Source organism: Chlorocebus sabaeus, chromosome 2 (genome assembly GCF_047675955.1).
Source record: "Chlorocebus sabaeus isolate Y175 chromosome 2, mChlSab1.0.hap1, whole genome shotgun sequence".
NCBI lineage: Eukaryota > Metazoa > Chordata > Mammalia > Primates > Cercopithecidae > Chlorocebus > Chlorocebus sabaeus.
In genome coordinates this window covers 14,719,760-14,746,771 of record NC_132905.1, presented here as the reverse complement: position 1 = coordinate 14,746,771, position 27,012 = coordinate 14,719,760, and the positions used below count along the sequence as shown (strand labels likewise).

The window sequence follows — 27,012 nt, the reverse complement described above, 5'->3', positions numbered from 1 at the left end:
TATGAGCTACTGCAGCCAGCTGAATGCATTTATTTTAATGATCAGTTTTTAAAAGACCAGATTAAAAAAAAAATGAGAGAGAAGGCAATGAGCACTGTTTGGCTCAATGCAAATAGTTGCTTTTATTATTATCATAATAATAAAACATTTATTAACTGTCTTTTGAGTACCTACTGTGTGCCAGGTACTCTGCTAGGTGCTGAAGATATGTAGTGAGCAAGAAAGATAAAAAATTGGTCCTCAGGGAGCAGGTGCTTTAGCTGGGGGGACACAGGAATCAGAGAAGTAACTGCAAATGTCATTAGTGTTACAACACTCGGGGATTATGGTGGCATTGGAACCTAATAGAGGGGAGGCTTGCAGGTCTAGGGAGATGGCTGGGGGTTGGAGCCTGGGCTCCAGCCCTCTCTCCTCGAGCCTGGGCAGTTCACGAGGTTGGACCCCTCCATGACTTCAGAGCAAATAAAAAGTTAAAATTGATGGAACACTGACACTGTATGATCCAGTATGACCCAGTATGATACTGACCCAGTATGATCCCTGACCCTAGTTACATACTGATCCCTGACTCTGATCACAGACTAACTCCTAGTGTGATCTATGACCCAGGTCACGTACTGACCTCAGTGTCACACTGAACCCTGATCCTTGTCAAGAATAAGCCCTGACCCTCATCACATACTGAGTCCTGACCCTGCTCACTGGTTGAGCTCTGACCCAGGACACAGACTGAACCTTGATCCTGGAGACACACTGAGCCCTGGCCCTCATCACTGACTGATCCCTGATCCTGGCCATAGAGTCAACCATAATCTGGTCCTAGGGTGAACCATGACCTACGTCACATATTGGTCTCTAACCTTAGTTATACAGCGGGTTCAGCCCCGGCCTTAGATGCCCAGCCATCTCCAACTGCTGCTGTCTACTGCCCAGGAATCCAGAGACTCCCAGAATGCCTTCTTCCCACCTTACCCCAGAGCTTAAAGTAATTCCACTGGCCTGTGCAGAGGTCACCCAGCCTGTCATCCCCAGGGCTCATCTGGGGGACCTAGAAGGCTCTAAAAAAGACAGAGAAGGCGTGATTTAGACAGAGCTAAATTCTCGAGAGGCTGTTTTCCATCTAGAGGCTCCCAAACTCTTCCTATTTCTCTCTGTCCTATCTCTTTCCCCATTCGACACATATTTCTCCTGAAACAAAATTCACCAGCAAATTCTGCCTTTAAAGAAGGGAGGTCAGACAGCAGCCGGCCCAGCAGCTGGGCAGAATTCTATTATCAGGAGGAAATGCAGCCAGCAGGAAGGACTGCGCCCTCCCTCCTGGCAAAGTGTTACTCACTCTCCCCAGCTTGGTTTCCTTCTGAAGGGCCGTGGAGCTCCTGACAGGTGGAGGTGGTGGACGCCTGCTGATGCTGACCAGGGAGCCCGTGCTCCCTCCCACCGGTGGCTGCCTGCCCCAGACCTGGCCCCTGTCCTGGGAATCTGCCCTAGTGTCTGAGCAACACAGGGGTGAAGAGTTTGAAATGGTTCCCCAAGGTGCTTTCCAGGATTGCAGGGCCCGGGGAGAGCCTCACATATTGGGAGAGTCCTTGTGTCCTCCTCGGGGAAGGCTGTTTCCCCCTTAAGACCCCCGAAAACAGGGGTATGGGATGAATGAGGAACACAGGGCTCACCCTCCATCCCCACCTCCAGGCAGTGCAAACATGTGAAACAAGAACACATGGGCAGGCATTGAGGTTTCCACTCAGTTCCCCTTCCCTGCTCTGGCAGGTAAACGACTTTCGCTCCTCTGGACCAGGGAGCCCTGGAGGAAGGGGAGAGGTGTGGTTGCTGAGGCTGGGTGGCGGCTTTCAGATGGGTGTCACCCATGCCCTTCCGACCATCTAGGACAGCCTGGGAATTGTGTCTAGTTAGGAAAGTTGACAGTCAAGTATCCAGTGAGCTGGTCATTTGGATACTGAGGTGGGAAACAGGTAGTCAGCCTGACAGCCATCTTGTCAGCCAGACGTAGAGACAGGCAGATGGGCAGGCCATCACTTAGCCATTTGATCAGGCCTGCAGTCAGAGAAGCAGGCTGACAGACCGACAGTCAGTCAGTCAGAGGAGGAGATGAACAGACAGGCTTCTTCATCTATTAGTCAGATACAATAGATACCCAGCAGACAGACAGGCAGACAGACATAGACAGACAGACAGGCTGTCCGTCAGCCATCTTGTCAGTCAGCTATGGAGACAGCTAGTCAGTCAGTCAGACAGGAGATGGACAGCTAGGCTTAGTTACTCAACTAATTACGGTCAGCCAAATACCCAGGAAGACAGACAGACAGACAGACAGACACTCCAAAATGAGGAGATGGAGAGAAAGGCAATTTGTTTTGTATCTAATTAGTCAGGTGCAAGAGCTGCAGCCAGGTAGACAGAGAGACAGTCTCTCTGTCTCAGAGAGGGACATTCAGTCAGACACGGAGACAGGCAGGCAGGCAGACAGGCACAGCCTTTCATCCAGTCAGTCAGCCGTCCTGTCCGTCAGGCTCTCAGCCTTGCGGTGGACAAGTCAGTCAGACAGTGTCTGTCGGAACCAACCTGGCTTCTGGCTAGTGATGCAGCCGGCCATGATGACAGACGTCCAGGCTGGGCAGAGACAAACACTGGATGCTATGAGGGATGTTAAGAAATGGGACCGGGGGTCCTGAGCTCACAGAATAACCTGGGGGTAACAACACCCCTCTCAAGAGTGTGATACAGCCCCTGGACAATCAGGGAAAGCATTCTGGAAGAGGAGGGAAGAGGCACCGCACCCCAAGAGCCATCCCCCATCTCCCTCTGAAGCGCCTGGCCTCCCTCTACAGGCCACAGGCCTAGAGAAGGAGCCGTGTGTGTGTGTGTGTGTGTGTGTGTGTGTGTGTGTGTGTGTGTGTGTCTCAGCTCTGCCAAGTTCTCCTCGCCTCCCTCCTCCACTGGAGTGGGGGTTGGGCGGCCCTCCCAGGCCACTTCCCATTTTGGGAATTGGGCTGAGAACTATGCAAGAGACAGAAATAATTCCTTTTTCGAGCCTGGCCAGGGCTGTAGCAGCCCAAACATTGGCACAAAACCAGTGCTGGGGAGGGGCCCAGGAAGGGGCAGCCAGGGGTGGGACGGAGCCCTGGGGCCCAGGGAGACAAAGGCCTGGGAGTCTCCAGAAGAACCTTCTCATCCAGTCCTAGGGCTAGGTACAGGTACCTGGAAGATTTGAGACTCTTAGTGGAGCTGCCAGGCCAGAAAATGTTCAGGGTGGGGAGGGAACCAGGTTACAAAAAGAACAAGAAAGAAGTCACAGAGTCTCTGCTGGCAAAGACAACTTGAAAAATGGACCATTTCTGGTGGCCAAGAAGGGATCCCTGCTATCTCCTGAGAACACATCCCCCGCTACAGGCAGACCCACTGAGCACTCACGTAAGAGATGGCCTGGGAAGCACCTAGCACACAGTAGGCACACACTAAATGCAAGTGTCCTTGGATCAGAATCATACAGAGCCAACTTCGCAGCCCCTTGGCACTGCTTCTTAGGGTGTGACCCTGGGCAAGTCACCTCAGCTCTCTCAGCCTCACATTTCCCCTCTGTAAACCGGGAGTAACAGCAAAACCCGCTTCCCAGTGTGGCTACAAAGACTAAATGACATGACAGGTACAGAAAATCTACCACCTAGTAGGTCTGTGATCTATTTGAGTCCTTCTTCCTTTCTCTCTTTCTTTCTCAAAGCATTATTTTCATCTCACTGGGGTATTACAGCAATCAACCAAAGGCAGATCTTGATCGTCATTTTCCAAGGGACACCATCCTGAAATCAGCCCCTCTCTCTCTGAGCCTCAGTGTCCCCCTTGTGTAAAACGATAGCTCTGGACAGGAGATGTTCAGAGAGCCCTTTCAGAGCCTCAGGTCTAGAGTCCCTGGTGATCTTCAACACTTGATTGCATCATTCCCAGCATGCAGGTGCCCTCCCCAACTACTCCCTGGGGATCCCTGTGGTTCTGAGGAAGCTGACCCTGTCCCCTGCCCCAGGGATAAGCCAGTCAGCACATGGCATCCCCCAGCTAGAGAGCTTGCTGAGTGGGGCATGTGATTCAAGCTAAGCCAATTTATTGACTTCTGAGCTCTGGCCAGGAATGCTGGGAGTTCCCTTCTCTTCTGGATAACGCAGTGTGCATGTGTGACATCTAGAAATGCTGCAGCCTTTGGGACTCCCATGAGGGGAGTCAACCCAAGAGAAAAACTGGCTCACAGAGGAGCTCAAAGCAGAGTAAATCCTTGACACAATGATGACATCATGATCCCTTCCCTACCCCTGCTACACACTGCCTGGGCTTTTCAGTTCCACTATCCAATAAATGCCCTTTATTGTCCATGCCAGTTTCATTTGACTTTCAGTTTCTTGCACCCAAATACACCCCAAAAGACACAAATACACCCCAACGGTCTAGACTTCTTGCCAGTTTTAATCCTCAATATGACTCTTCTACATAGATACTATTGTTCTTCCCGTTTTAGAGATGAGGAAACCGAGGCTCAGAGAGTGAAGTGACTTGTCTGAAATCACACAGCCAGAAACTGTCAGTGCTGGGATTTGAACTTGGAAATGCCTTATGCTCTTCTCACCATGCTATAAGACCTTCTCCCTTCTCATCTATCTCTGGGCAAGTGGGAGGGAGTAAAACAGTAACAGCCACCACCAAACTCCAGTAATAATCATCCTGGGGAAGACTAATCACATAACATCAAAGCCTGGAAGACGCTTAGAGACCATTCAGCGCAACTCTCCACTTCACAAACGGGAGACTGAGGACCAGAGGCGGGAAGACACACAAGGAGCAGGAGGCAGACTGAGAGCCAGAGCCTGGGACAGCAAGAGGAGATTATTCTTGCAAGGGCAGAGGAGTCACCTGCTGCTCATACCTGGGGGAAGAGGGGGCTTCTTTTTGGTAACAAACGGTCTCACGTTTTGGGGAACTATCCCTTGCCTGCTCTCAGGCCACGTGGCTTGGAGCCTGGCGTCACCTCTGGCTCCAGGTCTGGCCAATCAGAACTGTGCATTCCCCTGGCAACAACGATTGACTGAGTCTGGGCATGTGACCCCAATCAAGCCAATCAGAGTGAACCCTGGCACTTGTCCTGGGACTACCCGGAAAGAGACGCTCCAGGATTCTAATGGAGCTCTGCCTTCATCACAGGTAAGGACAGGCTCCAAGCCCAGAGCTGCCAGTTAGAATTTAATAACCTAGTTTATTTTCACGGTATTCATTTTAAAACCTGTGTTCAATTTAAGGTGACTAACTTCATACGGTTTGCTGGAACCATCCAGGTTTTAAAACTGAAAGTTCGCAGGTGAATGGAGGCAGGGGTGGTTGGTCACCCCTGCTTCAACTTACGGGTATCAGATACTGGTTTTCCACTGATGGCAGCTTCCTTTTAAAATAAACATTTAAATTTAAAAAGGGGCCGGACGCTGTGACTCACGCCTGTAATCCCAGCACTTTAGGAGGCCGAGGTGGGCAGATCACTTGAGGCCAGGAGTTTGAGACCAGCCTGGCCAACATGGCGAAACCCCATCTCTACTAAAACTACAAAAATTAGCCGGGCGTTGTGGTACGCGCCTGTAATCCGAGCTATTCGGGAAGCTGAGGTAGAATCGCTTGAACCTGGGAGGTGGAGGTTGCCGTGAACCGAGATTGTGCCACTGCAGTCCAGCCTGGGCGACAGAGCAAGACTCCGTGTCAAAATAATAATAATAAAAATAAAATAATTTTAAAAATTTAAAAAGGGGGCCACTTGAGGGAAAATACCAAGAAACTAATGGTACCTTTGGTGAAAAGAAATGGCAAAAATATTGTGAACGCTATGTCATGTGAGTGAGTGATGGTGTTGAGAAATGTACAATGCCTGCAAGTCTGGAAACCCAAGCTCAGTTCCTGGGTTGGTGGCCCACTGGCTGTTTGACTCTAAACAGGTTGCTCACCTTCTCTGAGCCTCCACATCCTCCCAAGCTCACAAGGCCAGCCATCCTCAGAGGGGGCGGAGAGGTCAGAGGCGGGGCTGTTGTGGGCAGACAGGCTGTGTTCACCCTTATCTCCTCTTAAGGTGTGAGTTGCTCCCCGTGCAAAAGCTGGCACCAACAGCAGCAACTCACAAATCTTTGGAGAGGCCCGGCATTCCCCCTCAGTGACTGCTGAGTTTGACTGATGGGGCCGTGTCGGCAAATTAGCTACCATTCAGCAGAGACACCCTTTAGAGATGCTAATTGCCAGTGCCCATGCGTCCCCACTCCTCCCTGGCACAGGCAGCTGGCTGTCGATCCCCTGCCATTATTGTCTGATAACAGTGCTTGATTTGTCTACACAGACCAGGGCCCCTGCATGCATGCTGTTAGCATCTAACTACCAGCCAGCACGGCGCATGAAGCACAGTTCATTAATGCTCTTGAGGGGAGCAAACAGGTGCTGGCAGAAATCTATTCCCATGGACAAATCTGTGGACACGTGCACCCTCATATGTGCCCACTTAGCCCCCAAGTATAGGAATGAGTCAGTGTCACGTGTGCACATGCATTCTGTGAACTGCTCATATGCTGGCTAAGAAGCAGCCTCAGACACATGCACAGGATGGAGTACATGCATGTACATAACAGGCAGTGCTACATGGGGTTGTGTTAGGATTACAGAACACCTGTAAGGCATCTTGAACAGAGCCCAGCACGTGGTTAATTACTCCTCAGTAAATTAGATCTCTTCTTATTTTTTCCCAGTGCTCTTTTATTTATTGAGGTATAACTTACACATAATAAAATGCACAAGTTTTAAGTGTTTGGTGCAATGCCTTTTTGATAAATAGATACACTTCTCTACCCACCACCTTAGTTAAGGTCCAGAACACTTCCATCATCCAGAAAGTTCTCTTGGGTTCCCTTCCAGTCAATACCTCCAAAAGCAATCACTGTTCTGATTTCTCTCACTATGGTTGAGTTTTGCTTGTTCTTGAGCCTCATATAAATGGAATCATATGGCGTGTCCTTCTTGGCAATGCCTATTATGGATGCTCAGATGTGCGCACAGCCATGCACACTTACACACATGTGCATGGATACTCAGTCAGACTCATTCAGAAATGGGGATTTCTGAGCTGTAAATCCCTTGGCCTCGGCTGCTTGCAGCTCAGCTAAGCCTCTCTGGGTCCAGGGGGCTAAAGGAGGTGGGGAGAGCCCCTGACGCTGGGTCCAGCCGCCGTGGGGGGCTCCTTCCCCATCTCCTTCAGCTTCTCTTGCTGAATGACCTCAGACAAGAACTGAAAATCTGTTTTCTCTTGTGAAATGAAATGAATAATAATAACATACAGCTCATAACTCCCCTGTATTGAGCACTTATTATGCAGTAGGCACTGTTCTAAGGACTGCGCAAGTTCGAGTCCACTCTGTCCTCCCAGCAACCCTATAATCCAGGTATCGTCATTATCTGTCTTATGGGAAAGGAACCTGAGGCACAGAGAGGCCCAGCAGCTTGTCCGAGGTCACACAGGAAGAGGTAGAGCTGGGATTTGGACCTGGTGCAGCTCCATAGCCTTCACCTGCAACCATTATCCCTCTTTATGAGGGGATTATGAGAATTATTGATTATGTCCATGCCTTGGAACCCAGTAGGTGCTCAATAAGTATTGCATATGGTTACTACCAAGAACATTTACATCCACTATGTCACTGATGCCTCAGAACAGCCCCATTTAACAGATGAGGAGACTGAGGTTCAGAAGTCAGTGGCAAAAGATTCTAGTCTTCTGATTCTAAATCCCACATTCTTTCTATTCCCCCAGCCTGGGATATTCTATTCCACAAGGCAGATGCTTTGTTTTGTTTGCTGCTATGTCCTCAGCATCTACAAGAGTGCCTGGCACATACTTGACACTCAATACATGTTTTTTCCAATGAATGAGTACAGCAGGGAGTCAGGAGGAATCACCCAGCCCAATGCCCTCCCGTTACAGTTGGGGGACCCAGGACCTAGAGAGAGGGTGTGACTTGTCCAAGGTCACCCAGCATCTTGGTGCCATCGAGGCTATTGTTTTCTCCCTTGCCTGGCTCACCTCCTCTACCCTCGGAGCTGAACGAGCCAAAAGATTTGGGAGCCCCTGAGGCTCTCTCAAAGGCCACGTTAATGGGGAGCTGGCATGGAGCCACTCCCAACTTCATTAAGCCATCCAAGGTCGGCACGAAAGCCTGCCAAGCTAAACCTCAGAAAACGCCGGCTGAAAGGAAACAAGGCTTGCCAGAGCTTTTGCGCAGGGATGGGGACCATTCCTGGCAAAGAAGGTGGGGAGGGAGGACCAGGCCAGCCTTTCAAAGCCCTTCATGAACAAATGCTTGGACTGCAGCCCACTCTGGTCATTGTCCCCTCCAAGTCAGCAGCAACAGCCAAGTTCTTCAGCCCAGCAGGGACAATGGAAAATGGACTGGAGTCTGTGGGTATGGGGACAGTGCCAGTGAGAGCCCACCCTGAAGATGGAAGGGAAAAAGCAGGAAGATGGTGAAGCTAGGTAGGGGGAGACCATCCCATCCTGAGGGTAACTCTTAGTTGCCAGTCCCCAGTCCTTGGGCATGGAGGTCAGTTTTAAATAACACTGATCACCTCCCTTCACATCAGGGCATCCCTAAAAGCAGAGCCTGAGACAGGGATTCTTAGGCACGTGATTCATTCTCTCCCCATGTCTCCTTTAGGAGACATGATGGGAGAGAGAGAAGCAGCACAGGACAGGGGAGGAGCTAAGCCAGGATGTAGCCTCAGCTGAGGTCTAGCTTCAGCCTGAATTGCACCAGGTGTTGACCCACCTTGCAGAAAGAGGGCTGAGTCCACACGCTGCCTGGTGGGAGGAGGGGAGAGCTGCCACAGGTTAAAATCCCCTGGCAGGCGATTCCCATAGGCCAAGGGCAATTGTGAGAGGCAGGAGTCGTGAGAAGGGGGTAGTGGCGAGCTGTTAGCAGCAGGCACCGCCAGCAGTTGGGGTGTGGGTGCACCAGCTTGTAAATGGAGTACAGGTGTGGAACTCACAGTGTCCACCACACTGGCTGTCCTCTTTTCTTTTAAATTTAAAATCTGTGTATTTTTTATTTTTGCGGGTACTTAGCACGGGTATCTGTGGGGTACGTGAATTGTTTTGATACAGGCATGCAATGCATCATAATTGCATCATGGAGAATGGGGTACTCATCCCCTCAAACATTTACCCTTTGTGTTAGAAACAAGCCAATTACACTCTTTTAGTTATTTTAAAATGTTGGATGTCCTCTTATTGTATTAATTAATCACTACCTAAACCTCCCAAACTTAGGGTCAACCCTTAGAAGAAAAGGGAGACTGAACTGAACCAAGATTCAGTTTCCACCACCCTCCATCACAGGCCATTGAATCCAGTGTACGAACAAAACAATGGCCCTGCTCACACATCTAGGCTCACAGCATGCATGCTGTGCCTATTTCAGTTGTAGGACTCTAGAACCTTCAAGATACTGAGGGCAGAACTTCAGAATTGTAGCTTTCAGGCTCTCTGAGCTAATGTACCCACAAAGGGGGCTTCCCCAGGGAAAGACAGAATGGGGCCTGGCTCGAGGACCAGGCTGGGCAGATGAAGTTACAAGGTGAGGAAAGACAAGGCAGCTTGACCAGGTCTCACGGGAGGCCCCATGACAGGCGGTGGAGAGGATGGCAAGATCTGAGATTGTGAAAAGGTGTAGGAGATTAGGTACCAGTGGAGAGACCTTGGGGTAGGTGAGGACCTGGCTGCAGCCCTGACCCCAGCTGCAAAAGGACCTGGATGCTTTGGCTCTGAGCAAGGCCACACTTCAACACCACCCATGCCAAACTGAACCCCCCTCACCTGGGCACAGCACTGCACAGTGAGCAAACAGTCTACTAGCTCAGCATCTGGAAGTGGGTGAGTTGGGGGCTAAATTTGACGCAGGGGGAAACTGAGGCCTGGAGAAGTGCACTAACTTCATTCATTAGCAAATGCTGATGAAGCACCTACTCTGTGCCAGGCACTAATTCAGGTCCTGCGATACATCAGTAAACAAAAGAGAAACCCCTGCCTACATGGAGCACATATTCAGGTAGGTGAGGTGGGGGAGGGGAAGGAAGTAGTAATTGCTGTGGAAAAAAAGAATGAAGCAGGGAAGGGAGATAAGAAGGCAAGAGGACCGGGCGTAGTGGCTCACGCCTGTGATCCCAACACTTTGGGAGGCCAAGGCAGGCAGATCACTTGAGACCAGGAGTTCGAGACCAGCCTGGCCAACATGGCGAAACCCCATCTCTACTAAAAGTACAAAAAAATTAGTCAGGGCATGGTGGCACATGCCTGTAATCCCAGCTACTTGGGAGGCTGAGGCACGAGAAAATCGCTTGAACCTGGGAGGCAGAGGTTGCAGTGAGCCGAGATGGTGCCACTGCACTCCAGCCTGGGCAACAAAGTGAGACTCTGTTTCAAAAAAAAAAAGGAAGGCGGGGGTGGAAACTGCCATTTGAAAATAGAGGGTCAGGGAAGCTGTCACTTCCTAAAAAGATGATGTTTGAATAAGAACTTGGAGGTGAGAGAAGTTGTGCAGGGAACAGTGGGAATAGCCAATGCTAAGCTCCCCCAGGTAGATTTGTGATGGGAGGTGGAGAGATGAGGTCAGAGATGTCATGGGGGGCAGGTCCTGCAGGGCTGTGAGGACTTTGCTGTTACACTGAGTGATGTGGGAGCCACTGGAAGGCTTTGAGTGAGAGGTGAGGTGACCTGACTTGGGTTCTCGCAGGATCCCTCTGGCTTGCAGGGAAAAGGGACAGCAGGGGTGAGTGTGGATGCAGGTGACCAGTGAGAAAGTGACTGTAATAGTCCAGGTGAGAAATGACAGTGGCTTGCTCTAAAGTAGAATTTTTTTTTTTTGAGACAAAGTCTTACTCTTTCACCCAGGCTGGAGTGTAGTGGTGCAATCATGGATTACTGCAGCCTCAACCTCCTGGGCCCAAGTGATCCTCCCATTTTAGCCTCTCAAGTAGCTGGGACCACAGGCATGTGCCACCATGCCCAGATAATTTTTTGAATTTTTTTTTTTTTGTGGAGATGGGGTCTCACTATGTTACCCAGGCTGGTCTTGAACCCCTGGGCTCAAGTGATCCTCCTGCCTCAGCTTCCCAAAATACTGGGATTACAGGCACAAGCCACCGTGCCTGGTCCTAAAGGAGAGTTTCTCAGCTTCGGCGCTATCATCATCTGGGCTGAATAAATCTTTGCTGTGGGGTTGTCCTGTGCACTGTAGGATGTTTAGCAGCATCCCTGGCATCTACTCACTAGGTGCCAATAGTACCACCCCACCTGGTATGATAACCAAAAATGTCTCCAGACAATGCCAAATGTCCTCTGAGGGGCAAAAAGCACCCCCAGCTGAGAACTTCTGGTCTGGAACAGGAGTCAGCCAACTGTGGCTCACAGGTCAGAGGCAGCCTGCCACCTGCTTGTACAACCTGCAAGCTGAGAGCAGATTTCACATTTTTAAAAGGTTACGTTTTAAGTGATTATGTAAGTACCTACAGAATATCCTCAATTTAGCCTCTTGGCCTGCAAACCTGAAATATTTACTATTTGGCCCTTTCAAGAAAAGTATGCTGACTCCTGGTCAGGAGTGTTCATGGGGGTGATGAAAAGGGGTTGGAGCCTGATACACTTTGAAAGCAGGGCCCTGGGATTTATGCAGAGGTCCCACACGGAGTGTGAACAAAGGAGGAGTCATGAGTAGCTCCCAGGTTTTTGGCGTCTGTGACTGGAAAGAGATAGATGGGGGGAAATCGGCAGAAGCGAGTTCGCAGTGGGAGGACGTGGGGCTTAGTTTTGGAGATGTTAAGTTTCAGGAATGTCGCATAGGCAGGGGAAGGACACCAGCTTTGGAGTTAGGCAGGGTCAGTATTTGAATCCCAGCTCTGCCGTGGACTCACTGCAGAACCTTGGGTGAAGAAGGACTAGACACTCTGAGCCTCAGATTCCTCACCTGCAAAAAGGAGGGCATGTTTCATGTGGGCTGGATCTCTGGATAAGGGGCTTTTACGGTGAACACCGAGGCATAGGCCATATACTTTTAAAGTGTTTTGAGGATCACCTGCATCAGAATCAATTGAGATCCTTGGGGATGCAGATCCTGGGCTGCCTCTAGAGACTTTGATTCTGTGTTCTGGGTGATGGACCGGGAATCTGAACTGCCTGGGGTTTGAGAACTCCTGAGCTAGGGCTTGGGTGTCCAGTTAAGGAGCCTGTGGCTGCCTCTCAAGACTTGCAGGTTCCCAAGTGGAAATACCTTTAAAGATCACAGAGAACCAGCAGCCTGCCCCCATTGTGCAAATGAGAAACCTGAAGACCAGAGAAGCTGAGTGCCTTGCCTGAGGCCACACAGCTGGGAAGCAGCAGAGCTGGGTCTGGGATGGTTGATGGATAGATGGAAAGGTAACAGCTGGTTTAGGTAACAAGCAGTTGGATCCAGACAGTGGGGGTAGGATTCAGGTCAGAGTTGAATTTCATTTTGGGAATTAAATCCTTCTGGACTTGGGAGATAGACATATGTTTTCTTCCCATTTGAGAGTGTTAAATGACTCTCCCAGACTCCTGTTCAGCTAATACTTGGGAGAAACAGGAGCCCATTCTCTGTGACACTCTTTGGCCAGCCAGGCCACCCCAGTCTGCAATAAGCCCCTTCCTGCAGCCCAGTGGACGTGCTGAACCCTTGTGGGTAGCAATGGGGGGCACACACCACCAGTATTAGATACATTGAAATCTGGATTTCTCAACCTTGGCTGCACAGTGGAATCACCTTGCAAGCTTTGAAAAATACCAATCCCTGGGTCCCATCCCCAGAGATCCCGATTTAACAGGTCTGGCGGGTGGTCTGGCATTGGGATTTTTCAAAGATCCTCAGCTGATTCTCATGCGCAGCCAAGACTGGTTTAGCTGCCCAGGGGTAAGCCATCAGAATCACATTGATTCACAGAGTGAGAAGGAGCTACCCTTTCCAATTGTCTTCAGACTCCCAGACACCCCGAAGGGGAAAGTCCCAGTATGAAGCCAGTGACATTTTAACACCTCTCTAACAGACATCTTCCCTTTTAACCCAGAGAGTTGGTGTCAGGCTTCAGCATCTGGCTGGAATTTTATGACATGATTTATGGCAAATGGCACCAGTTCTTCATGATATCAAATTTCCTGTTAAAACAACTTGATTTAGTAAAAGTAATGACTTAATCTAAAGAAGACTATTAAGCAAATCCTATTCCAGGTATTTCCCCTGGACCTAATGGTGGTCTCTGACCCCAGCTCGTCCCCTCACTCATGATCCCTTCCGGCCACAGGGATTGGCTCAGAGATGATCATGTGGCTCCAGTCTGTCCAGTCAGAGGCAGTCTTGGGACTTTCATGGGAAGAGTCAGGAAAAAACGGCCATTTTCTCTGCTGGCCTTCATGCTGGGAGGATGAAATCTGGAGGCAATGTCAGCTGAGAGATGGGGAATAACCTGCTGAGGCCACTGGCATTAGTGGTGGAGCAGGGATTTGAACCAGGCCCACCTGCCCACAAAGGTAGTACAACTTCCTGCTAAACCACATTTCTGGTGAATTTCCTGGGATTCTTCATTTTATTTCTTTCTTTTCTTTTCTTTTCTTTTTAACATGGAGTCTCACTGTGTCACCCAAGCTAGAGTACAGTGGCCCAATCTCGGCTCACTGCAAGCTCTGCCTCCTGGGTTCACACCTTCTCCTCCCTCAGCCTCCCAAGTAGCTGGGATTACAGGCATCCGCCACCACGCCCAGATAATTTTTTGTGTTTTTAGTAGAGATGGGGTTTCACCATGTTAGCCGGGATGGTCTCGATCTCCTGACCTCGTGATCCGCCCGTCTCGGCCTCCCAAAGTGCTGGGATTACAGGCACGAGCCACTGCGCCCGGCCAGATTCTTCATTTTAAAATCTCCCTCAGAACTTCTATTTCCTGGGTTTTGAGTCTTCATATGTAGGGTTTACTTAAGTAAATGTAATGGCACCCCGTAAAATATAACCCAAATAGGTACCTTTGAAAAGCTGATGGAAGACACTGTAATGATCATTCAATCATTCTGGGCACCAGAGAAGGTATTTGGCCACTTGTAAAGAATTTGGTGCCCTGTGCTTTCAGTGGATGATAAGAAACTTCTGGCTGGAGTTTGAGCTGAACATTTCAGACCATCTCACACTCCTCAACCAAAGGAAGGTGAACTGTGGTTTCTGCCAACTTTGACTAGCCTCTGAATTCATCCATCCATTCATCCAGCAAAATTTCATGGAAGATTTGCATGGAGGTAGGCAGAGTGCTAGATACCGGAGGGACATGCCTACAGCAGACAAGGTCCTACTATTGGGGAGATCACAGCCCAGATGGAGAGGCAGGTGCTAATCAGATCGTTGCTTAAACCTATGTGAAATTACAACTGGAATGGAGGCCACCCAAGAGAGGCACAGAGAACTTTGAAAATCCATAACTGGGGGATCTGACCTATTGAGAGATCAGGAAAGGCTTGCAGGAGGAGGTGGCATTCTATCTGGGAGCTTTAGGGTGAGGAGGCAAATAACTGGGTGAAGAAGAGAGGAACAGCATTCGAAGCAGAGGGAACAGCACGTGCAAAGACTCAAGGCAGGAAGGAATTTATAATAGTAAGTATGAGATCAGCATGGCTGGACACAGGGAGGCAGGAGATGATAGTGGAAGATGAAGTCAGAGAGTGTTAAATGACTCTGGCCTCATGGAGTCTGATAGGCCTCTGTGAGGAAATTTACCCTCTCCTCCCAACCCGTTCTGCAGCAAATCAAACAGAAAACTCCCACCTTTCCATCCACCCTCGCTTATAGCATAAAGATGTGAAAAAATTCCACTGCTCTTATGATTTTTGCAATTTGAAAAATAGAACAACGCATCCATACAACTGGGGTTGCTTATAACTTGGGGAGTTTGAGTTACTTAAGGAGAAAAGGAAGAAGAGCAAAGAGAAAGGCAAGAAGACTAAGAGTAAAAGGAAGAAGCAAGTGAGGAGAAGGCTGTGGGGAGGAAAAGGGGTGGACAGGGGAGGGGGTGTAGTGGTTCAGGGCCCAGGCTCTGGGGGTAACTGCTGGGGTTCAAATGCTACCCTGCGACCTCTTAGCTGCATCCTTGCATGTGTTACTTAACCTCTCTGGGACTCAGTTTCCACATCTGTAAAATAGGGATAATAATAACACCTTCCTTATAGGATGTCATGAGGGCTAAATGAGGTGATGTGTGTAAAACATGGTATATGAGTGTTAGCTATTTTGCTGTTGTCTTCAGAGGCTTCGTTGCACCCTCTAACTCCTGCTGTGTCTTCGGGGAAGCCTTTGATTTGGCCTGGACAGCTGGAGGGTGAGAGGAAACAGCAAACCCCATTGTGATGGGGTTAGTATGGGACAGGCTTTGGAGAGGCAGCTAAGAAATCTTCCTGGGAGACCAAAACTCCTCCCCGCTAGAGCAAGAATGCCTCATTTCTGGGAGGAGGAACGAGTTTCTGCATTTTTCTTAGTGACAGGGAAAGGGCTCTGGCTACCTCCCTCATAAAGAACCTCCAGTTCATGGAAGATTTATCCCCACAGTGATGAACACTGGAACCCAAAAGCAGTGACCAAAGGGGTCTACGGATAAACTCTTGCAAGAAATACCAGGGCCTATCATGGAGGGAATGACGTCACGTTCAGGAAGTTAGGGGTCGGATGTTTAGGCAGAGCCCTGAAGCATGAGTAAGGGAGGCCAAGGGAGCCAGGGTAGGGGCCATAAGATCGTCCTAGTCAGATGGCAGCATGTGCAAAGGCCCTGAGGTGTGACCCAGCACCACGTGCCGAGGCTCTGAGAAAGCTCTCCAGTACAGCTGGGAGAAAAAAGGGGGCAAGATAACAGGCATGTGATATGAAGGTAGGGTGGTAGACCTTCCAGGGCCTTGGTGGTCAGAAAAAGAGTTTGGAAGTTATCCCGAGAGCAACTAGAAGCCGTGGAGTGACCAATCCCTCTCTCTCCTGCCGTTTCCCCTCACCCCCATCCACAAAATCTGGAGACAGAGTGAACCGGCTTGGAGGTGGGCTACGCATGGAACGATTTGGGAGCTCAGAAAACTCTCTAATACTGTCTTTGAAGGGGTAATAATCATCCATCCATTCATTCATTCATCCACTCAACAAATATTTATTACTTGCTCTATGTGAGGCACAGTTTTAGGCACTCGGGAGTCAGCAGTAAAATTTGACCAAGTTCCTTTCTAATGGAGCTGATACTGTCATGAAATGAGACAGATAAGAGCCAGATAAACCTATAACGTAACACGTGGCAAAAGGGCTATGAAAAAAATAAAGGAAGGCCAAGAAATGGAGCATAAAGGTAGGGAGGGGAGATGTGTTACAACCGTTTCCTTGGGGACATGACCCAGCCAATCCTTCCTGCCCACCCTTGTTCCACTGAGCACTCATTACTTGCACCATCCTCAACACACCCCATAAGCAATAAAGCTCCCTCTCCAGTTGGCACCAACAGTACATTTGTGGTGACCACAGTGACCAACAAACTGTTCCACTTCCCCACGTTCTGTTGCCAGCCCATCTCCCGGGCTGGAAAGCCACAAGCCGTTGGCACTTTGTTCTGCCCCTTGCCTGACAGTGTTTGCCTTTCTTTGGATGATGGAGCAGTGAGATCATCCAGGTGCCCCCCAGGGGCTTGGCAGAGCTGCTTCCTTGGATCTGCTCCAGGTCAGCCAACAAGATGGATTTAAGGGTGAATTTAAACAGAGTTGACGACAGGTTCCAGGGTCTTTGGCAGGAGTGGGGCAGGGGGGCCACACTTTGGTCGCCTTCCTGAGGATCCTGTCACCTTTATCAGTACGACCTGAGTGGATGGGCATCAGACACAGTAAGAGAGAGAGGCCTAAGTATCAGGACCCCACTGGATAAATGGGGGTTTGGGGATCTTCTGAGATTTGCATTTCTTCAATAACTGCTGCCAGGAAGACGGATGATGAAGGGTTAAGGACACACAGAAAGGATGAGACTCCCAATATAACAAGCAGGGAATAAGACTTCCGACTCCAAACATCAGACTCCAAACACCAGTCTTCGGAACGTGCCTGCCAGAATTCTGATCATGAACGCTGCTGAAGTGTTCTGACCTTGAACCTCAGAATTCCAACTCCATCCATGAGTTCCAACCTGGGACATCAGCATTCTGACCTTGCCTGCTAGAGTTTTCATTATGAAGAGCAACTCTCTGGCCATGGACTCCTTGGCTCCAATGATGGATTAGAGGATTCTGACCTCGGATGGCAGTCGTCTGACCTTGAACTTCACAGTTGTGACCTTGAATGATGTTGCTCCAATACTGGACACAACAGCAGCAATCTTGAGCACCAGAACCCCAATCCTGGGCCCCCTAATCTCTACTGAATCTCTCAATGCCCAAGCTTTCCAGCGTAAAATAGTAGAGCTGACATTACTCCACAGGATACAGAGTTTAATTCTACACAATAAGCTTTCCCATAGTCCCACAGCCCCTAGAAATAAGCCAAATGCTTCAAGGATGATGATGATGATGACGATGAAAATAACAACACAAATAATACTGGCTTACATCTGTTACACATCAGGCACTTTGCTGTGCACTTTACATGTTTCATCTTATCCATCCTCTGGGTCACCCCAGGGATCTTATTATTCCCATTTTACAGATTGGGAACCTGAGCTCTAGAGCCAGTTCAGTTTGCTGACTTGACATCGAGAGCTTTTTCTAGCCTCTGCAGTAGCTTTTTCTCCCTGCCCTGGTTGGAGATTGGGTGTGGGAAGTTGTAACCCATTAGCTAATCAATTTACGATTTGCCCGAGAATTTCCCTGACTTGTGTTGGCATCGATCAGGCATGAACTGCCTTGCTTTTTGGAGCCAAGTCCCACCTTGGGGGGATAGTCATTCATTCAACAAAGATGTGCCACCCTAGGTTGTGCTTGATGCCAGAAATAAGAAGAAGGAAGGGGGGATATGATGGTTAATTTTATGTGTGAATCTGACTGCGCCATGGGGTGGCCAGATGAAACCTTCATTTGTGTGTCTGTGCAGGTGTTTCTGGATGAGATTAGCATTTCAGTCGGCGGACTGAGAAAAGTACCTGGCCCTCTCCAGTGTGAATGGGAATCATCCAAGCCTCTGAGGGCCTGAATAGAACAAAAGGAGGCAGAGGCAGAGGAATTTGCCCCTTTTGCTTCCTGCCTGCCTTCTGAGCTGGGACATGGGTCTTCTCCTGCCCTTCCACTGGGATTTATACCATTGGCTTCTCTGGTTCTCAGGCATTGGGACTCAGACCAAATTACATCACCAGCTTTCTCCTGAATGTTCAGATTGTGGAACTTCTCAGCCTCCTTACTCGTGTGAGCCAGCTCCTCAGAATAAATGTCTTACTGGGGAGCTGAGCATGGGGGCTCACGCCTGTAACCCAGCTATTCTGGAGGTCAAGGCAGAAGGATTGCTTGAGGTCAGGAGTTCGAGGCTGCAGTGAGCTATAATTGTGCCACAGCATTCCAGCCTGGATGACAGAGCGAGACCCTGTCTCTCAAATAAATGAATAAACAAATCTCTTAGTGATTCTGTTTTTCTGGAGAACCTTAATTAATACGGGGGACCTATTGCTTCTGTCATCCAAGCTCTATTCCTTTCCTCCCTTCCAGGTGGGGGCCTCAGAGGCAAGAAATGCCACTCCCCAACATTTCTAGCCACATGAAGGCTGTATATTCCAGAGGTCAAAGATTAGAGCCCTAAGGGCTGCATATGGCTCCAAACATATTCTATTTGGCCCACTCAAAGTGTTTTTAATTTTTTTTTGAGACAAGAAAACAATGGAGCTTCTAGACATGTGACAATGATGCTATGCTTCATTCAACAAGCAAAAGGTACTCTGCTTCACTCTTCATTTTAAAACAGAAATTGAGACCATACCGAGATACCTGCTTCTATCTATTAGAGTGACAAAAAAAATCAGAAAATTCACAACACATGGTGCTGATGAAGTTGCAGGGAAACAGGCACCCTCATACGGTGGTGGTGGGAGAATAAATTGATACAACCTCTACAAAGTGCAGTTTGGTCACATGGATCAAAATGTAAAATGCACAAATCTGTTATAAAATCTGAATTCCAGAGATTTCTCCCACAGATATACTCACAGACACACAAACATACACACACACACAAAGATGTTAAGTGCAAAGACAGTCACCACAGTATTGGAGATTTTGTTGTTGTTTTGAGAGAGGGTCTTGCTCTGTCACCCAGGCTGGATTGCCGTGGTATAATCATGGCTCACTGCAGCCTTGACCCCTTGGGCTTAAGCAATCCCCCCACCTCAGTCTCCTGAGTAGCTGAGACTGCAGGCACATGCCACCACACCTGGCTACTTTTTGTAGAGATGGGGTGTCTCACTAGGTTGCCCAGGCTGGTCTCAAACTGGGCTCAAGGGATCCTCCCACATTGGCCTCCATAAGTGCCGGGATTACAGGCGTAAGACACTGCTCTTGGGCATGTTTTTAATTTTTAAAAATGATTTGCCAACATTGAAAAACTGAGATATCTCCCATGAAAATTAAAATTTCTGGCTAAGCCCAGACCCAGCCTGGAGCTGAATGGCTACTGCTTTCTCAGGCAGGCTTCTGCTCCAGTTCACCACTAGCCCCCTCCACTCCCTGCCTGAGAAGAGGCTGGCCATGGAATAGGCACATTAGGCTGGGTGTTGACCAGTGTCCTCATTGAACTTGCCCTCCTGCAGTTCTTCCAGAAACTGCTTCACTGGGTGACAAGGGCTACCTAGTTCCGGTAGCCATCAGAGTCTGAGGCCCCAGCTCTTGCCTAGGCAGGGAGGTTAAGGCCTTCTCCTCCCAACCCATAAGGACCTCTGAGTCATTCTGCCCTACGGGCAGGGCCGGCTTCATGGATGTGCAACCTGCACAGTTGCACAGGGCCCTGCGCTCACAAGGGCTCCATGCTTGGTTTGCTACTCTGCTATCACCATCTCAAAATTCTTTCTTACTTTTGAACAAGGGGACTGCATTTTTATATTGTACTGCACCCCACAAATTCTGTAGCTAGCCCTGCCAGTAGGTCACTTGGTAATTAGGGACACCCAGTCCCCCATACACCCTGCCCCCAAGGACTGCTCTCATCTATCTGGAAAACCACCTCTTTGGATTGGTCAATTCTCCCAGGCATGAGGCCAGCAAGGGTCCCAAATTTTTATACAAGAGGTGCTTGGGGACGGTAACCTGGGATGGGGAGGGGAACAAGGGGACTTTCCTTGGGTTGCATTTGCATAGAGCTTTATGTAACATGGAGGACGTTCCATCAAAGAATGGGGGAATGTGATGGGGCCTGCGGGTGGGGAGGTAGAGGAAGAATCTAACACTTCCTCTCCAACCATTCCTTGGCACAGTCATTGCATGAAGGGTTTGAGCAGGCAAGGGTATCATCAGGGGCTGGACTAAAGTGAGGTTAGGGGTTGACTCTCTTGAGGAGAGGAAGGAGAGAAGGAAAAACAACTTGACATGAATGAAGTACCTGTGCTCAGTCCAGCACCGTGCTGGGCTCTCTGGCACAGATGAGTACACCTGTCTTTCCAGTATCCTTGCTTGGTAAAGTCACCACGCCCATTTTCCAGCCAAGGAAACGGAAACTCAGAGAGAAAAAGGGCCTACCCAGGGTCTCATTGCTCACATGTGGGGACTGTGAACCCAGACTTCCAGAGTTCCAAATCAGAGCTCTTTCCACCTGCCCTACCAGGGAGATGGCACATGAGAGGAGAAAAAACATTGGTGCAGAGAAAGGGAAAGATGCCTGCTCCAAGTGGGCATAATCTCAAAATAAACCAGAGAAACATGTTATGATGGGAAGACTGTAAACATAACCAAGTCCAAACTGGCCATTCAAGGTCAGGGAGGGCCTCTCTGAAGAGGCGACCTACGAGCTGAGATCTGAAGAACAAGAGGCTGGCTGGCACTGCAAGATATGAAGCCAGAGGCCCAGAGAAGTTAAGTGATTCACTCAAGGTCACACAGCTAGCTTGCATCTTCCCACCCACCCACAAACACCCAATAAGCCCCTCCTCTTCACCAGGCCCTGATGCAACTTCAGAACACAGGTTAGCAAACTTTTTCTATAAAGGTTTAGATAATAAGTGCATTTTAGGCTTTATGGCCATACATCCAAAAGCAGCTGTACATGACAGGTGAATGAATGGGCTTGGCTGTGTTCCATTAAAACTTTATTTACAAAACAGGCAGCCCACCCGTGAGTGAGATACAGTCTTAGACTTTGAGAACATCCTGTTTTACTTGGAGAAGTGAAACAAGAAGAAAACAGAATACGAGAGAAAGCATACTGAACAGTGCAAGATAGGCGGGATGAAGATCTTATAGAAGAAGGATCACTCCTGTAGCTCAGCAAGACATACATCAAGTTCAGTCTCCCAGAAAAGTTCACATACACTAAAAGGCCCTCTTTGACCTTGCCCCGTTAGTCCCTGTCAAAACACCTTGTTTCTCTGCTTCCAACATACATATTACACTTAGTGTGATTATTCTTTCATTTAACTTTTAATTTGTTTAATCCGTATCTCCCTCCAGTAGGTTATAAACTCTTTGATGGCCATGGATTGTTTCTGCCGGTTTATATTTATTCTCCCCACTCATGGTAAGAGGACTTCAATTTCTTTTTGGGAAATCACCTCTTTCCCATTCTCAATCCCATCCCAGCTCCAGCCATTGACATGTGACCCAGACACAGCTATGTGATTGGCTCAGGGCTGGGCCAATGAAAATCAGCCCTGGGATTTTGCTGGGCCTATTGGAAAAGAGACTTGCTTTGCGCCAGGAAGAAAGCCTGGATTTGAGGGAGCCATCTTTCCAGCCCTGTTGGTGCAGCCTGCTGAGAAGCCATGACAAAGAAGAATAGAGCTTAGAGATGTAGGATACCAAGTCCTGATGACATATTTAAGCCCATGGATCCAACCTGGCTGGAAACCTCACCCAACCCAAGACTTTTTTTTTTTGTAAACATTTTGCTTAAGTCCATTGGAGCTGCCTTTCTGTCACCTGCAACTAGAAGAATCTTAACAAATAGATACGTGCTTCTCAAGCACCCAGCAGGTTGCCTGGCCCACAGTAACATGCACTAAACGTTTATCAGACAAACCACGGGTAGGATTGAAACAGGTCCTCAAAGCATGCACATACTGCCACCTAAACTTAAAAGAACCAGAGAAGCCTAGAAAGGAAGCCACCTTGAAACCGAAAGAACGATCTAGAAACAGGAGGAATGGCTGAGTCAAATTACAGTCACTATTTCAAGGAACAATAAAGGATGTGCAAATGTATTCACTGAAAAGAGATAAAAGAAACTCTATCCATTCACAGAGACAGTGGGAATTCCAGACAAGTGATACGCAAATGAAAGGCTGGTTCAACCTCATCTTGTCTCCATCTTTCCTTTTACCTCTCATATGCCCCTGACAGGGCAATCATCGGCTGCCTCTTCGGTACAACTGAGTCTACAAAGACTCTAGAGGTGGGACTGGCCAAGCTCACGGGCTCCAAGGATCACACAAAGCCTTAGAAAGACTCAGGGATGGCCTGTAAGGAGTGATTAGTGACAACTGATGATCTGTTTTTAGAAACTGTTTGGTTCTAGGCCCATTACCTGGTGGATGTAAGTGATGGTGTGGAATTGGCAAATGCAACATTATTCTCTCAAAGACAGTATCTGCCTGCCAGCCCGTGGTGGGCAGCTGTGGTAGAAACCAGTCTCATTTCAGAGCAAAAATGGAGGAGCTGCCAGGTGCAGTGGCTCATACCTGTAATCCTAACACTTTGGGAGGCCAAGGTGGGAGAATCGCCTGAGCCCAAGAGTTTGAGAATGGCATGGGTAACATAGGAAGACCCTGTCTCTACAAAAAAAAGTACAAAAATTAGCTCGGTGTGGTGGTGGTACACACTTGTAGTCCCAGCTACTCAAGGGGCTGAGGTGGGAGAATCATTTGAGGCCAGGAGGCCAAGGTTACAGTGAGCCATGATCGTGCCACTGCATTCCAGCCTGGGCAATAGAGCGAGACCTTGTCTCAAAAACAGTCAGGGAACTTGAGGGAACACCTCAAGTGTCTAACTTAATTGTGTGTCTCCTCTCTGTAAATGGAAGGCAAAAGGCCACTTCTTTCTGCAGGCAGGTAGAGACAAGAAAAGTGGAAGGAGCGGGGTGTACCTGGGAGACCCTTACGTTTTAAGGAAGACCCCTCTGATCAGTCTTCACAAGATCATGCACATTTGTTAGTAAACAAACGTTTACTAACACCTACCCGCGATAACAATAGTAATAGTGAAATATACCGAACATCTGCTGAGTGCCAGGCACGGCTCAAGTGTTTCATATAGAATTTGCCCAACAACCCTGGTTGTTATGAGGCTTTCCAAATTACGGATCAGGACACTGAAACCTAGAGAAGTTATGTAATTCCCCAAAGGGCACACAGCTCAAAAGTGGCTGAGCTGGGATTTGAACCCAGGCAGTCAGTCTGCATAGCCTGCACGCTTAAGCTTCCCTGTCTCTCTGTGGGCCAGGCCTGGCATCCACAGAACAACCCACAAGTGAATCTTCACAATGTTTTGTGCGAGGAAGGTATGAACGTCAGGTTTCCGGTGCACAGAGGAGGGAGCAGTCAGTGCTGCCTGAAGGGAAGTGTAGGTGGTGGTAGGGGGGCGGGGGATGGTTAAAGAAGGCTTCACAGAGGAGGTGGTGGGGAAGCTGGGCCTTGAAGGTGGAAAGAAAGAGGCTGCAGGCAGAGAAGAGGAATAAATGGGTGCAAGGCAGAGGAACAGCTTGGGCAAGAGGGTGACCAGCACTGAGGAAGACTGGAATATTTGGGGAATGCAGAAAGGTTAGTGTGGTGAACACAGAGGGTGTCTGAAGAAGGGACGGGGAGGAGATGAAAGTGGAGAGTTGGGCTGGGATGCTGAAAGCCAGGCTAAGGAGCATGGACTATCCTGGGGCAGTGGGAACTATGGAAGTTTTGGGAAGGGGATGATGAAGTTGAGCAGACTGCATTTGAGAAAGATGGCTCTGGCTGCTCTGCAGAGGTTGAACTGGATGGGAAAGGCTGGAAGCAGGGAGCCTATTTCGGGGCTTAGAGGCTCACAGGAAGGGTCAGAGTTCAGCAGTGACCCACAAGGTCGCACCTCTGATCTCACCTCCTTCTACTCTCCTGCGTGCGGCACACTCTGCTCCAACCACATTGACACCTGAATGTTCCTTGAGTGCCCCAGGCATGTTCCTGTCCCAGGGCCTTAGCACTGCTTTTCTCTCCACCCAGAGCACTCTTCCCCCACATGCCCACATGCCTGTCTCCCTCCGTTTCTGCAGGTCTTTGCTTACTTGGCACCTTCTCCCTTCCTGACCAGCCTGGTTAAGCCCCAGCACTCCCCTCCTTCCCTGCAGAACTTTCTCCACAGCGCCATCCAAAATATCATATCAGGCTGGGCGCGGTGGCTCACGCCTGTAATCCCAGCATTTTGGGAGGCCGAGGTGGGTGGATCACTTGAGGTCAGGAGTTTGAGACCAGCCTGGCCAACGTGGTGAAACCCCATCTCTATTAAAAATACAAAAAATTAGCTGGGCGTGGTGGCAGGTGCCTGTAATCCCAGCTACCTGGGAGGCTGATGCAGGGGAATTGCTTGAACCTGGGAGGCAGAGGTTGCAGTGAGCCGAGATTGAGCCACTGCACTCCAGCCTGGGTGACAGAGCAAGACTCTGTCTCAAAAAAAAAAAAAAAAAAAAAAAAAAAATTACATAATTATTTGATCTTGTCATTTCATCCATAAACACTTCAGTATGTGTATCTAAAAGATAAAGATTTTAAAACATAGTCATAATAGCTTTATCACATCTCAAAACACAGCATTCATTCCTCAGTAACATCAAATACTCAGTTAGCATTTATCTTTCTTTCCCTGATGGTCTTACAGTCTCATGATTTCTTTTTCATGGTTGTTTTGGTCCAATGAGTATCTATGTTTATTTTTTAATGGTCTTGCTCCTTCTCCTACTGGAATATCAGTGTCACGAGAGCTGGGATCTTTGTTTTGATCTCTACTGTGTTTCCCAGCACCCAGCACAGTGCTTGGCACATAGTAGGTGCTCAATAAATTCCACTGAATGAATATACACAACCAATCATGATAATAAAAGCTTGTTATTGACCTGTTGGGCATTATGTATCTGTTATTGTTATTTGCCATAATTATCGAATCCTTACAATCTCCTTATGAGGTACATGCTGTGATTAGGTCCATTTTACAGATGAGGAAACAGCCACGTGACCCAAGGACTCACAGCTAAAAAAAAGGCTAAGGCTTAAGACCCATTGCACAGCCTGAGGGTCTGTGACCACTGGTGGAGGCAGGGGCATTGTGGCTTCCCAGGAGCTGTCTCCACACCTTATATCCAGAGTCCAGCCACTTTTCACCGAACTTCCCTGCCACCACCCTCTTCTGGGCTGTCATCTTTCTTCTCTTGCCTGGAATAATGCAATATCCTCCTGGCAGCAGTTCATCCCTTCTTTCTCTAATGCCCATTCTCCACTGCTAAACATCCTCCAATGCACAAGACAGCCCCACAGCAAAGAATTCTCCATCCCCAAAGGGGATGAGACACTAAGGTTGAGAAACTGGGCTGTGGTTGAAAAACCGGACACATTCTTCATCCAGAGCCTGGCAGAAGCAGCTGAGAGTCAGACTTCTAGCAATGTGTTAGTAATAAGAGTGAACGTCCCAAAGTTTGTAAACAAATTCCTTTTTTATCAATTATTATTTTCAGTTATCTCTGGGATAACATCATTCATTCATTTATTCAATGCATGTATTTCATGCCTGCTCTATGGCAAGCACTGAAGACACAACAGTGGACAAAGCACACAAAATCCCTGCCCTTTGAAGCTTATATCAAAGTGGTAGAGAGAGAAAGGAATCATGTAATTAGGTAATTACATGTCAGGTTGAGACAAATAAAGCAGCCATGGGGAATGAACAGTGTTATTTTATATGTGGTGGTCAAGGATGGCCTTGCTGAGATGACATTTGAGCTGAGACTTGAACAACGTGAGGGGTGAGTCTTGTGGCATCGGCAGGAAGACCGTACCAGGCAGAAAGGATGGACAGTAAGTGCAAAGGTCCTGAGGTGGGAGGGTGCCTAGAACAGCAAGGAGGCCACTTTGGGTGCAATGGAGTGACGGAGAGGGACAGTTGTAGGGAAGGAGGCTGTAAGGGTACTGGGAAAAGGGGAAAGATGCCAGATCATGGGTCTTGTAAGTGGGACTGAGGAGTTGGGCTTTTTCTGAGTGAGGCAGGAGCCATAGAAGGATTTTGAGCAGGGGCGTGCATTGCTGTGTGTGGAAACGAGACTGGGGATGGGAGGCTGGAGGCAGCAGATGGGACTGGAGGCTCCTGCAATGGTCCAGGAGGGAGAGGATAGGATCAGGAAGGCAGCAGTGGGGTGGTAAGAAGTGGCCACAACCTGGACACATGTCACTCACACTTGGATCTCACTCTCTCACTTGCATTCTGCCAAGCTGTCCTGAGTGGAAGAGGAAGGGATGAGCCATGCTGGGTGTGTCAGAGATTGCCTCTTATCCCGGCAACGATAACAGCAGCTGCCCCAGATGGCGACTCCCTCTGTTCCCAGCACTGCACGTGGTGCTCCACAGCTTAGCACCTCTGATCTCTGCCATCCCATGTTGTCTTTTGTGGCTGGGCTTCCTGGCCGTGTGCAGAATCACCCAGGGCAACAAACGGTGTGGGGAAGTTGGGGATGTCCCAGGTAATTGAATGAAGTTGGTTCCTTATCTTACACATCACATGCAAAGACCTAAAAGTAAGACCTGCAACTAT

The 27,012-nt window shown here is 48.9% G+C and overlaps 1 protein-coding gene across 1 annotated transcript in view; it reads right to left on the bottom strand.

The window, feature by feature from the left end:
* Positions 1 to 27,012, bottom strand: part of KCNB1 (potassium voltage-gated channel subfamily B member 1) — a 119,719-nt gene that overhangs the window by 81,177 nt on the left and 11,530 nt on the right. The window lies entirely within an intron of this gene.